The sequence below is a fragment of the Varanus komodoensis genome, unplaced genomic scaffold (assembly GCF_004798865.1).
Source record: "Varanus komodoensis strain SLA01 unplaced genomic scaffold, ASM479886v1 scaffold17, whole genome shotgun sequence".
Taxonomy (NCBI): domain Eukaryota; kingdom Metazoa; phylum Chordata; class Lepidosauria; order Squamata; family Varanidae; genus Varanus; species Varanus komodoensis.
Window position 1 is genome coordinate 19126119 of NW_025335505.1, and position 15239 is coordinate 19141357.

At 43.2% G+C, this 15239-nt stretch overlaps 1 protein-coding gene across 1 annotated transcript in view; it reads right to left on the reverse strand.

The window, feature by feature from the left end:
* The window catches only part of LOC123021612 (myelin basic protein), a 124452-nt gene extending 115973 nt beyond the window's left edge, over window positions 1-8479 (reverse strand). Inside the window, exon 1 of the mRNA XM_044426520.1 lies at window positions 7968-8479. The gene's annotated coding sequence lies outside the window, so the exon portion shown is untranslated. The remainder of the gene's footprint in view (window positions 1-7967) is intronic.
* Window positions 8480-15239: the final 6760 nt, after the last annotated feature.

Sequence of the window (15239 nt, forward strand, 5' to 3'; positions counted from 1 at the left end):
ACTCCTGATAGGAGGTCATCAACTTCAGAGTAGAAAGGCAGGTAAGCTTTCAGAGGGGCAAGAAATAAAAGTGTGTTTTATTTTTTTCATTCTTCCTGAAGAATCCATACCCACTGCAAAACCAAATAAATAAATAAGCCAAAGTATGGAAGGGATACTGGCGAACTACGGCCTGCCAGCAGTTGATGCACATTTTGGCTTGGAGTCCCACAAAGGCACTGAGCTCAAGCAGCATCAAACAAGCAGCCAGTACATTTTCAAGCACCTCTGTTAGCCAACTCAGCCACTGTTGTGAGCAGAAGAAACACAGTACACTCCTGATACGGATGGTGTTTCACATCCAAAGAATGGAAAGACTATGATATAGCCTAATGCTACCTGTCTGCAGGGTTGTTGTATTCCAGCATGGCAAATTAGGTGGCAATTCTATATCAGTTTACCTGAGTTCAAGCCTCAGGGCACTCAATTGTATTTATTAATTAAATTTATATCCCACATTTCCACAAAAATGGTGTTCAAGCAGACTAACCCACTTGGACTTACTTCTGAAGAGTTATATACATGACTGCAAGGTCAGCTGTGTACTTTTCCATTAACACAATCTTGTTTCCAGTTGCTCCTCCCTTTTCCTTCAACTAAGAACTATGCTGCTGCAAGACTACGTTATGAACAATTTCTACGTAATATGCCTATTACATAACCAGCTTATGATTACAGTAGTCAACATTCAGCAAATGTACAGAACATAGTTATATGCAAAGTCTTCTGAATTTTTTCCAAGAAATGCACTTTAAAATTGCTGTTTGAAGAAATCCCTCACAGTTTCAAGAAAATTAAATATTCATTCTGAAAAGACCTATCCCCGGTGCAAAGGGCAGAATATTCAATTTGCAGACATATGAATGGAACCAAGTATGGAGCAGCATCCATTTACTCTGGTTCCTGGTGGCAACAATACTGGTGGCTCGGTTCACACATCAAGAGAAACCATGGTGATTTCTTACCGTTGCTGGTCTGTCATGTTCTCTGGATCCAGTCTGTGGTTTCTGAATGGCACCTTTGGTTTCCTGAAACCACAGATAATCAGTGGTTTCTTCTAAGCCTTCCATGCTTCACCACAGCTTCTTCAGTCATCTGGACCCAGGATGTCCGTTTTACCATTGTTGGTATAGAAGCACCATAGAGTCCCATGGAAAGAGCAGCCACAGAAGTGGCCTCTCAGCCATCGGTTCTTTACTGCCCTCACCCCCCCTAGCAACACTCACATCATCACTCACTTTATTCCTTCTGGCCAGACAAGGTGCCTATCTCCCTGGTGACTTTTAGAAACAGAGAGAAAGCAGATGAATACATGGAGTAGCAATTGCCAAGAATAAGACTGCACGTGTTCCCTCAATAATCTTACCCAAGGTTTGTAAAAGCATGTTGAAAGATGAAAATTAGGGCTGCTCTTCAAATCTGAGGGCCTCAAGGCCATGGTTTCTGCGAGCTGTGACAGACCATTCACTGTTACTGGTCATTACTTGGAAACCATTTTAGAATGTAGCTTAGAGTGGTCACTCTTTTCTTTCAATGCTTCCAACAGTGCCCATCAGTATTGCTGTGAAAAGCCTGTCTCGTTAGCCTCTTTCCTCCCCTGAGTCACAATAGTTCTGCAAGGCTTTCTGCCAGAAAGAACTTTAAGCAGGACATTATACACTTGTGAACCCTATACAGTTGTACTTGGAATGCATTAACAAGAGAGCTAATCCTGGCTGGTTACTTAAAGGGTAGCCCTATGTAAGCATTCACTTGCTCACAAGTACGAAAAAGGACTCTGCAGGTGTGTTCAGTTGCATGCACTTACAGACCACTAATTGGACCTTTGCCCTTGGTGTGCAAAGGTCTAACTGGCAGCTGGTCCCATGGGGATATGGGGGCAGTGTTTACATGAATGCCACCCATGCCCCTTCCTCACATTTTCCCTGTGCAAATGCATGCATAGGGCTAGAATGTGGTCCATCACCAGACAGGATTTCCAGAGCAGGGGGGATTGATGCCAGATTGCAACTCTCCTCAGGAATCCCCACTGGATATGGCTGATGGGAGCTGCAACCCAGCAACATCTGGCGTGGCACAAGCTGCCTGCCTCATTCCAGAAATCTAAATTGGAGACTATAAAGGGAAGGCAGGTTGCACTTCAGCCACTGCTGTGATGTGCACAGAGGTCATCTGGACTGTACCTGCAGGCAGGAATGCACACACACACCTGGGCCACACAGATGTAAACTGTAGGAGATGCTACTCCTATGGCCTGCCTCCAATAAACACTGAGGAGCATGGAGGCTGCCTCTACACTACACTGGCTTCAGGCAAGCAAGCCACAAATGTGCTGCAATTTGTGCATTGACCACAAACCACAGAGAAGAATGTGTCACAACAGCCCAGCCCAACCCAGCCCAGCAGCAAATCTGCATGAGTGAACCATGTTTTTCACAGCCACATCTGAAGATGTTGGGAGTCAAACCAAGGAACTTGTAAATGCAACATCTCTAAGCTATAGCTCATTATGAAATTGTAGATGAGCACCTTGCACACAGAAGAACCTTCACACATTATCAGTTTCAAGCTAGCTCTGTGCATATCATTGAGTATTAGTATGGATAATGACTACTCCATACCTTAACAACCATGATTAGAACCCAACAAAAAATCAATTGGGTACAATCTAATATAAATAATTTGTCCAGTCTTTAGTAGATGAGTGAAGGACTAGAAGAACATGGCTTTTAAAACATACTTCCTCCACACCTCCGTCTCCAGTTTTGTCCATGTTTTATTGATTTTTTCTTGGCCTTCACCTCTCCATTCCTGAGGGAAGTAATTAATTCAGTATGCAGGCAGAAATAGACTGTTTTTAACTCTCTTCCCCTGTTTTTTACCTTTCTAGCTCATTTTTTCCAGGCCTATACCTCTTTAGTCCTGAGAGAGAGATTTATTTTAGTGGCTGCTGAGTTAGAACTACTTACATTATTGGGAATTTGCCACAAAATTGATTATCCTGTTATCATCACTGCTATAACTACTACGCCAACAACGGACATGGCATTTCTGAAGAACAAGTATGACAGATTCTCCTACCCTATGAGGCTTGCTGATGTAGCATGTAAAATACCTGATGTAGCATCTCTCCGAACTGCATCTACCCAGACCCTATGGTCAATATTTATTTATTTATTTGGGATATTTCTAGGCTGTCCAATCACTCTGAGTCTCTGAACAGCTCACAACAAAATCAATAAATACATCAGTAAAAATACAAATATCATCATCTTATCATAAATACTCCAACAATAATAAAGCTAAATAACCCACGACAGAAATAAAAATAATTAAGACCTATTAAACATTAATATATAGGGTAAATAGAAAGGTCTTAACCTGGCACGAAAAAGCATATAATGATGGTGCCAGGAGAACCTCTCCAGGGAGCACATTCCATATTTGAGGTCTCCCTCCAAGTGCCAACTCCAAGAGGCAGCAACAAAGCAGAATTCTTCTTGGTGGGGTCCTACCAACTATGAAATGATCTGCTGACGGAGGCATGTCTAGTGCTGACCTTTTTATCCTTTCAGCACCATGTTAAGACGGCCCTCTAAGCTGCAACATTCAAAAGCAGTCAAGGATGATTAAGGGCTTGAACAGACTACCCATCCCAGGTGTACCCTCTATCATGTACTGCAGGCGTAGTCAAACCAAAACCTGGGGGCTGCGTGAGGTTATCTGAGTTTATTTTGCACGTCACTGCTTGCTGTCTGCAGGCACCCACTGGCTGCTTGCAGGTGCCCACTTGTGGCTCCCAAACATCTGACATTTCTTCTACGTGGGTATTCTGTTGAGCAAGTCCAGCTATCCCTGATACGTTGATTCAGATATTTTACATTTGTTTTTGAAGTCATGCATTTTCACACAAGTCTAGGTGCTTTATGGCATTGTCTGTTCCATGAACTTATTTCTATTATTTTATTCTTGAAATGCCTCAGAAAGCTTCAGTTATCGGCAGCTCTAGAAATAAATAAATAAATAAATAAATAAATAAATAAATAAATAAATGCCAGTGAAATGGAAAAGACAAGAGGAAGGTAGAAGCGTCCACGGGTACGCAGGGGCAAAAAGTGCACTTATTTCAATTATACACTTTACAGCTTACTTGTTATGTGATAGTTTCATAACCTTTGTTCTGAAATTGTGGTTTTGAGATGGAATTGTATTTTTCAATTGAATTTTGAGCTATCTATTTTTATTCATTTGGTTCTATACCACTCTGCAGCTGAAGCAGTCTGGACAATCACAGATATTTATAATCTTGTAGTGATGCATTTTAAATATATGCTTAGGTCTGGCTTGTAATCATGAAAGAGGTCCTGACAAGACTTATGGCTAACTAGCCACAGTGGGCTGTCGCCTAGAACACTTCCTGCTGGATGGTTTATTCTGGAGTAACAAGCCATGATGACAACCCATGGTTTTACCTAGGAGTTGTTCAACCCACAGTGGGTTGCTGCTCATCCAAACCCAGAACAATCTATCATGGGTTGTGGGGAACAGTTAGCAAGCTACTCAGGAACAGCAACAGAAGTTCCTTGCCATTCTGCGATTTCAGTGGAGCTGTGATGAGTGACAGCTCCTCTACTAATGCCAAATGGTATTTTGGAAGGACCATCAGTGGTTGTCATCTTTTTTCAGCAGCAATGAAAATGTGCACAAATACCTTCTTAACCGTTCTTTCAAAGTGCAAAAGAACACACAGTTATAGTGGGATATCTCTAACTGTGGGTATATATGTTGTCTTGCCTGGTCAATGTCCTTGTAAGTATCAGCTATCAAAGAGAGTGAAGTGCCAGCGGTGACACAGATGGAAATTGACAAAGTGATACTACACATAGGCTACTTTGACTTCATTTGCCAAACTTTCAGTTCAGAATCACTGTAAAGGAGAAAAAAGTGGTAGAAGCGGGTCGCCAAAAAGGGGGTGTCAAAAAGGGAGCCATGGACGATGTGGCGAGCATGCAGATCTGTCAGTTTAACACCTGAACTCAAGAGATTACGATGCTAAAGGCGAGATCTTGTTGCCAGTGTGTTTACTTTTCCCTTTACTGGTAAGTTTTAATTGATAGTTCACCAACCATGCTCAGATTAGCCGATTGTTGATGTGTTACCAACTACATTCTGCTGCTTCTTTTGATAGTTGAAACAAGGGTGCTGCTAGGCAAGACTACATATGCGGAACACACCTGCAGAATTTCCTAGGTCTTTTTTTTTTTTTAACCAAGCCACAAACTGCACATTTTGAGGCTCTGAAAATTTAAACGGAAGAAAACAAATAAATGACAGCAACCAAAAAGGAGTAGCCAAGTGAGTGTGGAGGGGAGGACAAGCTGGGTGCTGTTGCAATGAAAACTGGGATTCCAGCTGAAAGGAGGGAGGCGATAAAGGGGGAAGGGGGGGAAATCTCACAAGGACCTAGATCATTTGTCAGGCATGGTGTAGATTGTTCTAGAACAATGAACCATCCTTCTTCACAGAGTGGCTTACTATATATGCAAATAATGCCATTGTGTGTCATGCATTTGCAGGCTTCTAGGTAGAAGCCTGATTTTTTTCTTCAAATAACGTATACTTTTACGTCACATCAAAAAAGCTGGAACACATCCATATTTTAATTTTTTGCCTTTTGAATTCTGAAATATTTCATATGAGTGGGTGATCAAAATTGAAGTGTTGTTAATGTAAATATGTATTTAAAAAATTAATTCCTGCACTTGCAAAAGACGCAAAAGTCATCTTGCAAAAAGCAAAATAATTCTTAAACAGAAATGTTAAAAAAAATCAACCTATTAAACTAAAGAGACTCACTAGATTTAGAATAAAACTGTTTCCAGTCTCTGGTTGATACTTTCTAGTCATTTTCAATGATTGCTCAGTTATTTTCAATTATTTTACACATATACATAGCGATCACATATACATTTTTTACCCATACACAATATGTAAAATCACATATACATAGCAATCACATATACATTTTTTACATATATACAATCATTTTTACACAATGATTGCTAAGGATTGTTAAGGTGATTGCTATGTATGTGTGTAAAAATTGCTAGTCAAGGCTACAATCTTATAACCAGTTTCCTTAGTGTAAGCCCTATTAAGTTTCAACTTAACTTAAAAGTGCTCCTCATAGACCATAGCAGATCCAGCAACATTACATTTTGAGTCAAGGAAGTAGTACAAAGGCCCAGAAAAGCTACTACATGATCCATGTGGACATGAGCTGCATAGAGAATCGTTTCATAAACAGACTTGCACGGCTGATCTGGCCTCCAGTAGTAACAAGCAATGGCTGGCAACAATCATAGCACAATTACCAGCAGTTATGATAAGCATATCCTGAGAAATGAAACACAAGAAAGGATTTTTTACTACCTGTGACACAAGTATCTGAGCTGTTACATCTATCCCTGAAATTTATGTGCCACTTGGGCATCTTTTCACATACTGTATCTGGTGTGTGTGTGATTGTGGGGGAGAGGTTCAGCTTCAAAGCCAGATAATTTAAACACTATATTCCTAAATGTCTAACACAACCAAAATTCCAGACCTGAAGATCTGGCAAATGTGTGGAATGGGGTAAGAGGGTGAACTTTGTTCTCTGTTAGTCGATTATGTAAGGATAGACAAAATTCTACCTTCCCTTGCAGGCATGGAGAGAAGATAGATTGGGATCCACTAACAGATCTCTGGAAGACTAGCAGTAGATTGGGAAGGATCCCCAGCTTGCAGTTTAACAATAAAAACAACAATCGTGATCTTGCTGAAATAAAAAGGTTCCATTCAGTTCTGACGCTCACCAAAAAAAAAAAAAAAAACCTGGGCTCTGATTTCTTTCACTCTAACCCTACGGCTTTTGCACCTAATTCCAGCTTCAGGCTTTTAGCAGATCACAAGCTTCTAGTAACACACAAAGAATAGCCTCCTTGCTATTCCCCACCCCTGTTCTGTTGGGCCAACATGGCTTGCAGAGGAATAAGCGAACTGCTCATTTCATGAAACAACTTCGGGGGTGAATATGTTGATTTTCTCACCCTCTGGGGCTAATACAACAACCACGGTCTCTTCTAACTATTATTATCTTACAATTGTGGCATTTTATTCAGGAGAAAGTGCAAGAAAGGCCAGCCAGGCAATTTGCATCCTACCCACCCCTCCATTTACTGGCTTGTTATAACCACGGGCTGCCAAGAGACCGGGGCCTCTTCCTCCGTCACACTTTTGTCTAGCAAAAAAACCCCCGTTTTCTCCCATTCAGTTCCTGGCAACACAAACCCATGCAGGGGGCCTCCAGGAAAGCCCTTCATCACCACGACCAGGTGTCGGTCAATACCTGTCCAAGGTCACAAATGAGGCATTGCCTAGCACTGTCCCTGCCAGTGTGATTTATCTGATGCCAGCCAAGAGGGCGAGGGAGGAGATGTAGCTGATGTATGGAAGATCGGGGACGGGACGCACTCCTCGCCCCTGAGCCGCAGCGTGAGCGCTAGCCACCCCTCTCCAAGATAGTCACCTGTTAGCTGGTTAGGCCAAAAAGGAAAGGCCAAGTCCGCCTGTTTTTTCTTCCCTCTGCCTGCGATCCCTCCAGTCGTCCCAGTACGCACACGCTCACCCCTTCACCGCCCTCCCCGTCCCACCACAGTGCCACACAGGGCGCGCGCTGCGCACCCACGACTCGCGAAACCCGCGTGGCGCGCCGCGCCGCGTGTGCCACGCCGCCAGACACAGACGCTAGCCAGACTTGTCATAACAACACGCGTCAAGCGCTAGGCACACCACCCTCTCGCCCTGTTTTTCGGCAGTTCCCACCAGAGAGCGCTGATCGGAGAGATTGAGATGGAAGATCAGAAAAGAAGGTCACCGTCACGCACCTGAGGGGGTCCTCGCTCGCTCGCTCGCTCTCTTTGGCTTCTAGCCGCCGAGGGTCTGTCAGCATCCACCAGCTGGCAGAGGCGATCGGAAGGGCGGGGGTGGAGGCAGAGGAGACCCCCCACCCACACAAGGAAGCCAATTTCGAGCGTGGGGAGGGCGGAGAGAAGAGGTGGCGCCTGGAGCCTGCGAGGTCAGGGCTCTGCGCTTCCACGGAGATTACCCCCGATCGGCACCAAAGCTGAGTCGAGATCGACGGCCGCGCTCGCCAAGAAAGACAACGAGACCCGCGGGCGCTCTTCAGAGGCTTCTTCGCTGCCGCCTCTGGCACCGCGGCGAGCGTGGCCTGCGCTGGGCTGGCGCAATCAAACCGAAATCAAGAAGGGCGGGTAGCCGTCGCTCCACCCGGCCACCCCGCTCGAGATATTCGCCGCTCCAAGGTGCTGCGGCAGGAGGCGGGATCGCGTGTCCCGGGGCGGCTGGCCAGCCACGACGCGCTCCTCCTGGCTCGCTCCCCGCAGCGCTCTCCTGCGAGCTCGGGGCTGCCCCCCTCGCGCTCTCCGTGGGAGCAGGCGCCGCCGCTGCACCAGCTGCTGCCGTGCTCGGCTGCTCCCTCCCTCCGCAAGCAGCACCTTCGTTCAGGCGAGGGTAGCGGGGAGCCTGTGCAGCCGCGAGGGGTGGGGCTCCACTCCAGACCAGGAAGGACCAAGCTAAGCGCGCAAATGTAAACACAACGGGGAGGAACAAGAAGAAGAACGGCGACAAAGAAGAGGAGTCAGCCTGTTCTTGGGCTGCGCCCTTATGGGTTGCTGTTGTGGAAAAGGGAAATGCTTTATTTGCCCCAGCCGCCTGTCGCCTTCCCGAGTTAGGGACAAAGTACACGCTACCTTAGGCACGCTTGTTAAAAATGCGATCTTTGGAGCAGGGGCAGCTACCAGTCCACCCCTGTTGCTGGTGAACAGCATGTAAGGAAGGCTTTGGGGCAGGCAACTGGGGCTGCTTAGCAGAGGGAGGTGCTGTGGCGTGAGGTTCCAGGACCTTCCAGGTTGTGGACCCTGCTTGGTAGAGCTGGTTTCCCGCACCTTGAAGCAAGTTGTACTCTAAAGAGCGGGCTCCCAAGTCGGAAGTCTAAATTACGCAACTGCTCTGGTGATGATGGATGGGGATCATTGCCTGCTCTTGCTCGTGTACTGCACTGCTTGGGTTTCCAAACTCTTAATCAGTTGGATGCAGTCTTGCACTCAGCAGGGAGTTTGGACCCACTGGCCTTACTGGACCCTTCCAGCTTTACCATCTAGTTTTCTCTGTTGAAGAATCAGTAGATAGCAATCTCTTCTGCTTTTTTCCTGTGCTGCAAAAGTGGTAAAAGTGGGGAGAAGAGCCCCAACCTGGTAGCCCAACCCTCCTCTAATCTGCACTTCTAGGATGGCTGACAGGAAAACATGCAAGTCCTGGCTGTTCAAAGTTTCTATCAAGGCAACTGCTTGGGCCTAACCTTTCCCACTGTGCTGTCCAGAAATGGTGAGCAAGGCAAGAACAGCTTTTGCCTGCTCTGGTTTGCCTGCCTCACCTGATGGGTTCCTTTGACCTTCAATCCGTTGGATCCAGTGAATGTTTCCAAAAGGCTAGCTAGGTGAGAGAAGAGCAGCCCTTTGTGTCTCCAGATGGAAGGAGAATGACCACAATCATGTTCACAAGCAAGTCTTCCCTCTGCCCCACCTCCACTTACAGCCTAATCCATGGGGCCTAAATTGACTTTGACAGATCATCCATGGATTCCTTTGGTGTCTTGGTCCAAGGCCACCTAAATCATGAATGGGCAACTTGGAGCCCTCCAGCAGCTTTGGCTAAGTGTTGTAGGTCAAAGCCTTTGAAGAGCCATGAGTTGCACCATCCAACCTAAGTAAATCCAACTGAATGATTGGCCAACCAGTTCTGAAAACCATATGGAGATTCTGCATCACCCCTAGGTCTCAGAGCTACCAGACTGCCATATATTCACTATTCTTCCTGTGTATTGAAGTAATGTCTGTTAGGCTGATATCAGCAATTCTTCAGAGTTCCCTCAACTATAAAAAGACACTCATTTTTAGCAGCTAACTCTGCTTAGTGCATCTGGCATATAATAGTCATTTCCTCCTTTTCATCCTTCCTGTTACTGGCAAAACTGCATATTGCCATTTAAATTATTTGAGAAAGAATCCCATCTGTGCCATGTTCTTTGGTAGCAAATGCCGTGATCCAACATTCAAAGGAATGTTTGCTTCTGCTACTGCTGTTTCAAAAACTGTGCAGCAATGACACTAATAAAACCAAAGTGGATAGACATGACTCATGTCTTATTTTGGGGACCAGATGCACTGAACATTATGATGGCACCCAGTTTGCCATCAATACTGGAAGTGAGGAGGTGGAAAGCAGTCAGCACTAGGCCTTGGCACCCAACACTTTCAAGATGCTTTCATGGAATATAAACAGTTCTCTGTGTCCTCCAGAGTGTACCTCCATCTGCCTCAAACTTCAGATGATTCTTTTTATGCACAGACACCTTCCTCCTATCTCTTGGTAGAGCAGGAAAAATAGGAAAATAGATCTGGGTGAGTCATCTTCTTTGGCCATCTCCTAGCCTTCCTCGGCCATAATGTCCTGAACATCTTCAGGACTATCAACACCCTTCTGTCAAGTCTTAAGCACTTGGGGAATAGGTGCCAATAGTATGGGTGGCAATCAAAAGCAAAAAGGGTGGAGCCAAAAAAATACAAGAGAAAATACATGTTTTTGCTTGTCATACAACCAATAACTAAGAGGTATTCTAACAATTCAGACTAGAACAAGAATGTGCGAAAGCCAGGAAATCACCAATCAGTCAATCAAGGGGTGGGCCAAGGGAGGAGTGTTGGGACCTGAGATTGCCCACCCTGCCATATATTATTAACTAATGCATATTAATCTACTTATCATTAATTGATTCAGTCTTCCTTTAAAGACATCTAAACTAGCTTATCATCATATCTTCACATAGTGAATACAGATATCTTTGGACAGTGAAGTTAATTTGTATAGACGTTGAGAGGCCTTTTATCTGGTTGGTCCCAAACCTTTGACCAATTAATTATCCTAGTATTATAAGACTTATCTATATAAAGCAATACATTAAAAGTTCACATAAACCAAGAACAGAGAATATAAAAATCATCAGAGATTGGCAGTAACGATCCTCAGATCATAAACACATTGTGTGAAAGAAAATTCTGATGAAATTGATGGGCTATGCTTTGTTTACATCTGCAGGCTTCCTTCTAATCTCCTTTTGATTATTTCCAGAAACTAGGATATTGGCAAAAAAACAAGCAAAGCTGCTTCCTTGAAAGAAGGATTCGAGATCTGAAAGATGAAAGCAGCTCATGCTTCAGAAAGACCATCTTCCCTTTGTAGTTGCTTATGTACAAAATACAGAACACCTAAGTGATGTAAACAGTACCCCTGAGCATTTGAGGTCCTCATTCCCATTCTTCTCAGTATAGAAGTACATGACTATATACACTACAAATGGCACTAATTAGATTTTTTATAGAATTAGTAAGTAGCAGATTTATACACACATGTGTAAATTCTATTGAACCCCATAGGACCTCTTAGTAGCCCTGTTTAGAATGTTGCTGTTGTTATGGCATTAGCTTTAGTGGATGCATGATCTATGCTCATTTGGTGACATGGATAAACAGTGAGGTGCAAAGATCTTGGGATCCAACAGGCACATTCTGGGATATTTCTATGAAAAGCTCAAAGTATAAAAGATAAATATAGTTACCACAGTAATATTTACATATTGTTTATACTCACAATCCTCCATTGTGCTTAAAGCAATAATATCAATTACTATGTTTCAAATGTAGCAGTAGATACTAGTTTTGTGCTCTCTGCAGGATTCTCATGCACCATCTGTTTGCAAGACTTTGTATTTCAAGGGAGCTGAGTCCTCCTACAATTCTGGCTTGATCCAGAAGTGCAGTGACAGCTACGTGTAAGAGGAGCCTGATTAAATAAAACCACGTACTTTGCAAAATGCACAGCAACATAACTTGGGTACTTTGACAGTTAATCCACAAAATGTTTTGCAAAACATTAAACAGCTGCAAAAGATGTAGCATTAAGAATTTTGTTTAGATAATACAAGTTTGGGTCTTGGATAGCCTTAATTAACCGTGACATTATTTAGAAAGCCTAAATAAGAGCATTGGAAGGGCTATGGGGTATGGATTTGAGCTATAGAATGCATATTTTAGGAACTCCTGTGGCCTAGCCTTTCTTTACTCAGCCACTATCAAATAATTTGAATATTTGTGTTCTGTTCATACTTGCATCCACTGGTATCAGCCTTGTAATTTTTTGAACTGCTGCCAGGCCCCTACTGTGGAAGAAAGGTAGAGAGTTATGAGAGTTAAGAGCTTCTAACCCTGAAGCCGATGGGTTATCGGAATATCTGTATATGTGTCTATTTAGAAGAAACTTCCATTGAATTCAGTGGTGGGCTGGATAAATGATTGCATCTTGCTTGTTTCCTCTATGCCAGCAGGAAGATACTTGTGGCTTTCCAGATACTGCTGCACTGCAGCTCCCATTATCCCTGCAGTGGCTAGAGGCCATGGCAATCACAGTCCAACAACAACTGGATGGCCAGAAGCTGCTCCCCGCTGCTTCTGTGTATGCAATATTTCCCTTCGCCCTCTGGAACACCAGAAGTAAGAAAGAGCAATTGCAGGACAGAACGATGGACACTGAGGTTGCAGCTCTTGGAATTTAGCCATCTTGACCCTAACATTATGACCAGAAGCCCTCCACCAAGTTTCCTTGTCAAATGTGGCAGGATGGGTGGTTATAAGAGAGAGGACATTTTCAGTTGTGGTGCAGTATTACTGTTTGTATTATTATGTCGGGAAAAACTTTTCCAAATTAATTTCTGCTTGTCATCCAGTTCTTAATAGAATAGTATCCCTTCCAAGAAAAAAGAAAGAAAGAAGGAAAGCTGATTGCCGCTACTCTGGCAAAGTTCCCGGAAAATGTTAAGCATGACAATTTTGAGCTGCACTGTGCTAGGATTGTAATGTGCATTGACACTGCAGCATGTGTGTATTTTTCTCAGGTGTGTGCCCTTGCTTTACTGCTTAGAGTCACAGAAAGTCCTCTGAACTGGGAATTTGTTAGACTTCATCCAAGAGACATCATGAACTCCAACTTAAAAGAATGGATGCACAAACAGTACAGCAATTGCTATAAGGGGTGCCAATTTGGATATTTTATGGTATTACGGTTCTTGTCCTAATGTGGAAAAAAATCACATGACTTTTAATGAAAGGGGAGGAACTGCCTTTGGCCAGTTGAAGAGATATAGGGCTGCTTGCCTGGGGTTGAGGTTTCTAAAGGACCCTGAACAATTCACTTTTCATAGATTGTTACCCTTTTAAAAAATTGGCAAAGTTTCCTTTATCCATAACTGGCAGGCACCCAATCGCTCTGACAGCAATCCATCTTCTCTTCTATGTAATGACTGTGTTGTGAAAACAACTGTTAGGAAGGAGTCCTCAAGGGAATATGTTAGGAAGCTCAGAGTCACTCTATGTATGCCAAGTTTCTGGAAGTCAAAGAATCAGGGAATCAGAGAAAGAAGCTCTCTTGTAGTGATCATCTAACTTGACCCACTGCTCCAAGATGAAGGCTATGCATTGCAGGGTGCAGCTACATTATCCCTGACCATTCAGCTTCTTAAATGCCTCCAGCAAAGGTGAATCCACCACACCCTGAGACAATCTGCCCCACTGATGAACTCCCTTCAATGTTGGGAAGTTTCCCATATTAATTAGTTATAATTCACTTCCCTTCAATTTCCACACATCAGGTCAGGTCTTGCTTTTTGGAGCAATAGAGAACAAGTTTACTCCATCTCCTGCATGACTGCCTTTCAGATATTTGAAGGCTTCTATTATCTCTTGCTTGGTTCTTTTACATGTATTGATTATTTCTATCCCACAGTTCATACTATCAGAAATCCTCCACACACACACTTTCAAGGTAGCTCACATTCACAAATTAAAACAAATGCAACCTAAACAGTAGACCAAAATGAAACACTAAAAAACAGAACTGTAGATAAACAGTGAAATGTTGCACATGTCTGCTCAGAAACAACTTCAATAGGGCTTACTCCCAGGTACATGAGTATATAAATGCAGTATATTTAAGTAAGGAATTAATCCAAAGCAAGTATATAGATGATTTTTGAAACTCTAGTCTGAGCTACCAAATGAATAGCTGTGACAGTTTATGACCATTGCACTGTCACAGGGTACAACTGTGAAAAATATTCTTGAAACAGAAAAGAATTTAGTTCTCAAATGGAATGAGCTAAACCCTTCATAGAAAGTTCCTACCCAGTCATCATCTTCCTTAAATAAGATAGCATTTAAGTAAAAGCTAGGTAGGATTTGTGTGTGTTTCCTGTCATCCTATCAGAAAACAGAGCAAAATAAACAAAGGCAAAATAAAATAGTTTTAAGCCATTATACGTGGGCTGATAGTTTTAATCCTCAATGGGAAAGCAAGAAACACATTCAAAATTGCTACTTTTCTAATGCCTGGTTTCATTTAGTTCTGACCAGAAAGGCTCCCAACTCTCAAGCTCCTAAAATTTCTGTGTGCTCCTCTACTCAAGAATCTGCCCTGAATTAAAATAGTACTGTTTCCCCCGCTGCATTTCTTCATATAGGTTGGCACAGCATCATCTGGCCTAGCTGTGTGATTGCATCTGCCCATCTGACTCTTTGTGGTACAACAATAACATACAATTTTTTCATAATTTTGTGAAGTCAAAATTCCTCTTATCTGCTTCCAGATCATTCATGTGAGTTTAGCTGATCCATTAATCTTCAAGGCTAAAGGGATACCTTATATTTTAATAAATGCATAGGGTAATAGCCATACATTTCTAAGAAATAATGGACAAGGTTAAGGGTGTGACATAATTGGTACAACAGAGAAAGAATTATGTCCTAACAGGCAGTGGTGGGAGGTATTTAAACCCTGGACTTAATAGTCATAGAGTGTGGGGAGTGTGGGAGAGGTTTTAGAAGTAAAGGGTATCACTTCAGTTGTGAAATACACATCTGGCATGTCTCTTCTTTCCTACAATCTGAATACAATCAATGCTGTACAACTGCTTTGACATTCCTAATATATTAGAGCAAATAAATAATACATGCCACTCTTCAAGCTGTTAA